Raw genomic sequence first — 8308 nt, forward strand, 5'->3', positions numbered from 1 at the left:
TGATTTTCGTCTAGGAGTTGAAGCTATTTTTTCCGTGTTTGCTTTAACAATACGTATGTTTTTGGATAGGGTCCGCCTTTTCTCTATATTCAGGAAAGTGTCCACCATCAGCACACCCATTTACAAAGACACTAATCATCCGATTACACACAAACTAGCCGGCTTCCAATATATGCTACAAAGACTAAACAAAACCCCACTCACTGATAACAACTACAAGAATGAATTGTAGACAATCAGACAAATAGCAGTAGAGAATGGTATGACACAAACACTATAGATATACTGAACCACAAAATTAAAACAAAATTAAAAAGGACACCCAATACACAAAAACAAAAGCCTCCTCATCAACTTACAAACACACAGAAACCACACATAAGCACACACGAACAGGAAACACCCACAATGACAAACAGTTGGTTCATTCTCACCTACAACAACAAACCAGCCCACAGAATAGGCAACATACTCAAAAAACAAGGGGTGAAAATAGCCTACAGGTCGGAAAATTCAACACAAACAAAACTAAGGACAACTAACATAAGCACAGACAAACACAACTCGTCTAGTATTTACCAACTAACATGTCAGGACTGCAAAGCAGTTTATATAGGGCAGACAAGCAGAAATTTTAATATCAGATACACAGAACACAGAAGAGCATTAAAAAGTAACAGCTGTCATTCCACATTTGCTGAACACCTCATGGACAAGAAACATAACCCAACAACATCAACACAGATTTGAAAATTCTCAAATGCAGCAACAGCCACGCCACAAAAACCAATGATTGAAGAAAATTATCAGATACAAAAAGCCATAGTGGAAGGCAAACAAGTGATAAATGATGTGAATCTTCAGGTTTTGGCGGCGCAAAGACTGTTCCATTACGTTTCGGGTGTGCAACCGCAAGAAATCTACTTCTTCTTCTAATATTTCGGCTGTATACCGTGCAGCCATCTTCAGAGTGAATCGCAAGACCGCCGCTCCAGTGCTCGCTTCGTCCCTTTATACTCTTGTACCGCGTGACTGCGCATGCCGCCACTGGTGCAAATGCGCCAGAGACGTTGGTCGGCGGCAGAGACGTGCATAATGTGCGAGTTGTATCTATGACTCCGCAGTCGATCTGTGTTGGCATATCGATATATCATTGCGAGCTGCACTGTGATAAATGAATACACAGCTCTCTCCAATGGTACTCTGTTCTCTGCCCTCAAAGAATTATTAGACAAGACCAACCTATAAAGCTCTCATCCCCCCCCCCCCCCAACTCAGCCCCCCCCCCACCATACACACACAGTAAAAATAAAAATAATAATAATAAACCCTAAAACCTACTGTCACACTCTCTCTCTCTCTCTCTCTCTCTCTCTCTCTCTCTCTCTCTCTCTCTCTCCTCCTTTTCAAACATACATACACACACACACACACACACACACACACACACACACACACACACACACACAAAAAAAGGAAAAAAAATCACAGACGCCTCTGAAAGATTCAGAACAACCGCCAGGAACACCTTCAACTGTTCCACTGCCCGCCATGTTTGTTTTTACAGCTGGCAAACAGTGAAACAGTGACAGTGACAGTGGCAACTCAATATATAGTGTTTGAGAGTGATGAAGATGAAAAAAGAGAAAATGTAAGTGAAACATTATGTAAATAGACACACACACAGAATTAAATAATTTCAGGCTTAGAAATAACAATTTTTCAAATAGTAATTTTTGGCTTAAACAATTTATTACTTTAAGGTATGAGTGGTTGCAGTTGACAAACTGTGGAGCAAAACAGTCACTGGAGAAACAGAACACATTAGAAAAAAACCACATCATGTGGTAAAAAGGTATGAATTCATAATTTGTATGTTTTCAAATATCTGTAATTACGATTTAAAAAACAATAGTTACATTTATACAAACAGTATAGAACAATGTTTATCTTTAACAGATGAAAACTAAAAGCCCACTGAAGATACTGCAACTGCAGTGAAACATATTTGCGTTAAAAAACAAAATTGTGTTTTGCTAAAGGCGGACCCTATCCAAAAACATACTATCTGATATTCGTTTGAAGTAGTTATCCTATCTTGTCGCTTGCCAGCTTACCTCTTAATTCCGGTAAAACTGGTGCACGCCACGTAATCGAGACCTGCCTTATACATAGAAGCCGGCCGCGGTGGTCTAGCGGTTCTAGGCGCGCAGTCCGGAACCGCTCGACTGCGACGGTCGCAGGTTCGAATCCTGCCTCGGGCATGGATGGGTGTGATGTCCTTAGGTTAGTTAGGTTTAAGTAGTTCTAAGTTCTAGGGGACTGATGACCACAGGTGTTAAGTCCCATAGTTCTCAGAGCCATTTGAACCATTTTTTATGCATAGAAAAGCAAAGCTCCGCCGTTCTGGACACTGACGGGCTAATCGTCATCGACTGACCGCCGAGTCATCCTCGGCAAATGGCGTCGTTTGGATACGGTCAGCACACCTCTCTTCAGCCGTTGTCGGCTTTGCAGACCTTGAAGCCGCTAAGTAGCTCCGCAAATGGCATCACTAAACTGAGTGGACAGTGCTCCACGCCTCCCTCCAAAGCAAAGTCCCTGGCATTACCTGGAACTGAACCGGGATACTGCGTATAGCACTCAGCGATGCTGACCACTCACCTACGGATGTGAGTTGAATTAAACATGGTGTCTCATGTATATCGACTACGCCAAATAACTTCTTGTTCAGAAAAATGGTTCAAATGGCTCTGAGCGCTATGGGACTTAACATCTGAGGTCATCAGCCCCCTAGAACTTAGAACTACTTAAACCTAACTAACCTAAAGACACCACACACATCCATGCCCGAGGCAGGATTCGAAACTGCGACCGTAGCAGTCGCGCGGTTCCGGACTGAAACGCTACGGGCATTAACCAGCATCGTTGCCTCATGTCATGTTCACGCGAATTTTGCTTTCGGGCAACCGCTGCCTGGAAACTAGGCTAACATAAATGGGTCAAACAACGCCCGACCCTCACCAAAAGCTCTATTTTCTTCTAGAAGCTTTACCAAGTGGAGTTCTCACTTCAGTTACTTTCATTTCCGGCCGAGCCCGGCATACACCGCAAATTTGGGCGAAATTGGTGATGATGAGTAGGTGCAGACCCATTGTTAAACTGTTGTACTGTGACTCAGCTGGTGTTCTTTGTGAAAATATATTTTTATTTTCAATTTTTACGGTACTTACACTGAAAATAAGTCGAAGTAATGCTCAGTATATTATGTTTATTAAAATTTTCAGAAAAGGCATGGAAATTAACGAAAAAAAATTTGGGATTGCAAATAAATTTCCGCTCATGAATTGTAAGGCCTACAAGAGAACTGCAACTGTTTAACAGTTAGATAATTTTATTGTTTTACAGTTGATGATTTACACGTGTTGAGTGATATTGATCGTTAAACCGGGGAAAACTAATTTTTTGGGCATCTTGCACACGGTATAAACGTAGTATTTTTATAATTACAAGGTTGTCTTAAAGTTCCTAAAGAAATATATTTTCTCACTCTGTTCTCACAACATTCTCGAAACCATTCACGTTACTCGATGAAGAGTTAGGAAGTTTTAATCACCGTTGTCTCCAACGGCAGGTGGGCCCATTTTCTCTGTACTGGAAAACTATCGTTCTCGTGTGGCTACCGAGGGCTGATCGAAAGTAAAAATGAAGCTAAAGAAATACGAAGTCCTATACACTTAAATTACTACATTTCTTGGCAAGTTATTTGGAGATTCATTGTGGACGCTGTAACTATTTGTACAATCCTTTCCTGGAAATTTACACTGTCGGAAAAAAATCGTAACACCAAGAGATAATTAATGTAGAGTCATGAAATTTCAGGACCACGTTTGTCTAGGTAACAAATTAAAGTGATTAACACTGCAAGATCACAGGTAAGGTAAACACGAGATAAGCCATTGAAAATGTGAAATGCTGGTACATTAATAATTGGTGTAACCGCCAGAATGTTGAATGCAAACATACAAACGTTCATGCATTGCGTTGTATTGGTGCCAGATATCAGCGTGTGGGCTGGAGTTCCATGCCTGTCGCACTTGGTGGGTCAATACAGGGACGGTTAATGCTGGTTGTGGATAACAATGGAGTTGTCGTCCGCTACATGGATGTAAATACTAACATGGTCTGTTATTCCAAGCGATTGTTTTTACTGATTTGACAAGCCCTTGATTCTAAGGCTCTTAATTTTTGCATATGGACATACAGACCGTTGCCTATAAATGGCTGGTGGAGACAGCTTTTACTGAGTGAACTGGTAATGTGATGTTGTCTGTCCTTCGGAAGAAGACGTGGTCAAAGTCATTTGAAAACAGCCATTTTTTGCAACTGATTGGCTTGTCTTTATTTCTGAAGGTATGAAGACTTAAATCTGAACAACTGAATCCACGAGGTTCCAGCAAGCAGCAGGTTTCAGCAAGGAAGGAGTTGAAGATTATTTTGAAAAAGCACCAACGAACGTATATTCTTATGCCATCGATTTTTACAATTCTGTTATGGAACGTAGCTTAGTATTTTATCGTGTCAAGATACGTAAGTTTTTCCGAATTTATATTTTTAATGGTTATATTAGTAAAACATAAAAACCATAAATTCGAAAAAGTTTATGTGTCCGACATTACCTGACTTCGCCCTAAATGTATACTGTGTTGAATCCTGCCATCAATGATTTCGTCTGCCTTGATAGCCAGGTACAAGCCTTTTTGCTGGACGCCACTTCGGCGGCTTGGGAGTTCAAATGGCTCTGAGCACTATGCGACTTAACTTCTGAGGTCATCAGTCGCCTAGAACTTAAAACTATTTAAACCTAACTAACCTAAGGACACCACACACATCCATGCCCGAGGCAGGATTCGAACCTGCGACCGTAGCGGTCGCTCGGCTCCAGACTGTAGCGCCTAGAACCGCTCAGCCACACCGGCCGGCGGCTTGGGAGTCCATCTACCCAAGCTACCCAACCGCGGGAAAGGTGACCTACAGTTTAACGTACAATGCGAACCACGCGTCGATCTTGGCGACTACTCGCATCGTAGAAAGGTGAAGAATAGTTTAAATACAGAATGAAAACTACCGTGCTCGGGCCAGGATTCGATACGCCGAACTTTTGATTTGCAGGCGCGCGCTTTAGCACTTCTTTTTTCGTGTCAGTTCCATTTTATTTCAATCAACAAATTATGCAATAGCTGTATCTACCTTAATACGATCTTTTTTCAAGCAGATCCATGAACGATATTTTGTCAGCAGCAGTTTGGATCTGTCGGTGGCCTAACTTATATGACGTAATGTAAATATATAAAACTGCTACCAGTCACTTTTTTGAATAGTTATGTATTATTCCATGAACCGGTTTTCGAACCTTTTCAGGTTCATCTTCAGATGATTTTCTGGAAGTTACATCACTATTTCTAACATAATGCTGAGTGCTGGCTCTGTGACAAGAAGAAGGAACACACTTTAATGTATCGCCATGATAATTGTTTATCAGTCGATATGGATGCAAAATTTAGTTTTTTACTTACTGTAACAGAATGGTTGGCTTCTTTCCGTTAGTATCTGCTTGCATTTTGATAGCCAATTGGTACATCACTTCACAGTGTAAATGAATACAGATTGTGTAAAAGCGTGTGAAGTGATGTACGAACTGGACATCAAAACGGAAGCACACAGATGGACACTAAAGGAGAAAAGCCAAGCATACTGTCGCAGTAAGTAGAAACTTAAATTTTGCATCCATATCGACAGATAAACAATAGTCATGGCGATACATTAACGCGTGTTGAATCTTCTTGTCACAGAGCCAGCACCCAGCATTATGCTAGAAATAGTGATGTAACTTCCAGAAAACCATCTCAAGATGAACCTGAAAAGATTTGAAAACCGGTTCATGCAATAATAAATAACCATTCAAAAACGTGGCTGGTTGCAGTTCTATATATTTACATTCAATTAACAGTCACGGTTTCTAAAACATCCGTAATGGATAAGCTTAATCAACTGGATGAAGTATCAATGAATTTCAAGTTGATCTTTCCCAAAGCCTTCATCTTGGTGTACACAAATAGGGACTTTCGTATCTTTGGTGACATATAGCAGCCTTTTATCATAAAAGAGTCATTGTTGACTACACCATAATGTGGGAAATCTCCCATTAGGTTAACGGTCTTCTTCGTAAAATCATATTCGGTGGACCCATTGGTTTTCACCGCCTTTCCATATTTCGCACGAATTCCCCGACCAATGCAATATATTTTCTTCTTGATTTCGGTTATGTCCTTTAACCAACTGTGCCTAATGTGAATGATACTCCACTAGGATAGCAGGCAAGCAAACTTAGGCAAATCTTTAGTAGTCTAGCGAGGCAGCTTCTTTGTGTTCCACCTTTCTATTCATGACGTTTTGTAACATCAATTATCATTTCACCACGAGCATTTGCTGAACAGCTGTAAGTTTTTCCAGGTGTTCACGTGCCCATTTAACTTTGTGTGCAATGGAACCACCATTAAGTTCGATTTCCATTATGTGAGCTTTCTTTAAAAGTTTCATCTGAGTGTGTGCAATCACTCTTATAGTATCTTTCAATTTTTTTGAAGTCACGATCAATTTATTTACGACCCAAGTCGTCCTGCCACTTGTTGGAAGCTTTTGTAAATGCCTTCTTTGACTTGTACCAGTTCTTATCGAAACGCCTCATGCGGTCTTCTGAGGAGTGCCGGGCCCACACAGTCTGAAGGGTTCTTAAAACCATGCGGAGCTTCAGTGTAACCAACAGTACCAACTATGATCGCTGGTGGTGTCAGCTTCCACAGTCTCCTTTTTGCTAACATTTGAGCCAGGTCTATCATCTTCTCTCAGCACGTGGGTCATACCAGCTTTAGCCAATAAATGCAAAAAAAATGTTGAAATGTGTGTGATATCTTATGGGACTTAACGGCTAAGGTCATCAGTCCCTAAGCTTACACACTACTTAACCTAAATTATCCTAAGGACAAACACACACACCCATGCCCGAGGGAGGACTCGAACCTCCGCCGGGACCAGCCGCACAGTCCATGACTGCAGCGCCATAGACCCCTCGGCTAATCCCGCGCGGCGATAAGTGCAGTAAGGTCAACTGGTTTCATTGCATTATCTTTTGGAAATCTGTCACTTTACACGATGCCTCTGTGATCTCTTCCTCGGGTGAAACCCCGTGGAACCAGGTCGAGGGGCTCAGAACTTTCGATGAGACATCTTAACAACACGAACAAAATGAGGCAGTTGACCACTACGCCGCCAGGTCGGCCCTCGAATTTCCTGCATCGTAGCGACGACGTTTCTCTGGTTAGAAGGTAAAGTATTGTCACACCAGCACGCCGGCGTTTTAGCGCGGAGTCGGAGTGTCCGTGGTTTTGCGGATCTTTATTTTTCATCTAAAGTGCCTTATCCTCATCGACAGTCCTCGAAGTCGTCGCTGTCGGCGAGTTTGTATTCGTTTTTAATCACGCGGCGCCGGCAATATCTGCTGGAGATGTTTCAGACGGACCGGCCGCAATTAAAGGCCGTCAGCCGTGGCGGAATTCCGCGCCGGATGGCCGCCGTCTCGCCTAAACGGCCCCCGCGCAGAGTGTCTTTAATCTGGGCGGTCATTCGACGCCTGGCGAGAGGGTCTGCAACGCGCGACTTTATTAATTTTCGTCCGCTATCTGAAGCACAGCTGTAATTAGCGCTTAAAACCCATTTCCACTGCCACTGCGATATTTCGTGACGTGCTGTAAGCGTCCTCCGCCTGCTCTCGGGTAACAGATCTGCACTGCGCCACACAATTAAAGGATCACTTTTTCGTAACCCAGTAATTTTCCACCAGCTGCAACGATTAAGTTCGAAATTTGGTTCAGAGATGCGTACGACCTTCCCCTGTAATAGTGCTCGGCGACGGGTGTCGACAGAGTTCAGACGCTCATGAGACGAGTATGATGGGTTAATGATGCCATGGAGAAGAAATAAAAACTTTGAGGCTCGCCGATGACATTGTAATTCTGTCAGAGGCAGCAAAGGACTTGGAAGAGCCTACGGTCGCAGGTTCGAATCCTGGCTCGGGCATGGATGTGTGTGATGTCCTTAGGTTAGTTAGGTTTAAGTAGTTCTAAGTTCTAGGGGACTGATGACCTCAGAAGTTAAGTCCCATAGTGCTCAGAGCCATTTGAACTTTTTTTTTTTTTTTTTTTTTTTTTTTGGAAGAGCCGTTGAACGGAATGCACAGTGTACAGTGTCT

At 42.4% G+C, this 8308-nt stretch overlaps 1 pseudogene; it reads right to left on the minus strand.

The window, feature by feature from the left end:
• Nucleotides 1–5229: 5229 nt before the first annotated feature.
• LOC124594465 lies at nucleotides 5230–7287 on the minus strand (annotated as a pseudogene).
• Between the last annotated feature and the right edge of the window lie 1021 nt (nucleotides 7288–8308).

The sequence above is a fragment of the Schistocerca americana genome, chromosome 2, assembly GCF_021461395.2.
Source record: "Schistocerca americana isolate TAMUIC-IGC-003095 chromosome 2, iqSchAmer2.1, whole genome shotgun sequence".
Classification (NCBI taxonomy): domain Eukaryota; kingdom Metazoa; phylum Arthropoda; class Insecta; order Orthoptera; family Acrididae; genus Schistocerca; species Schistocerca americana.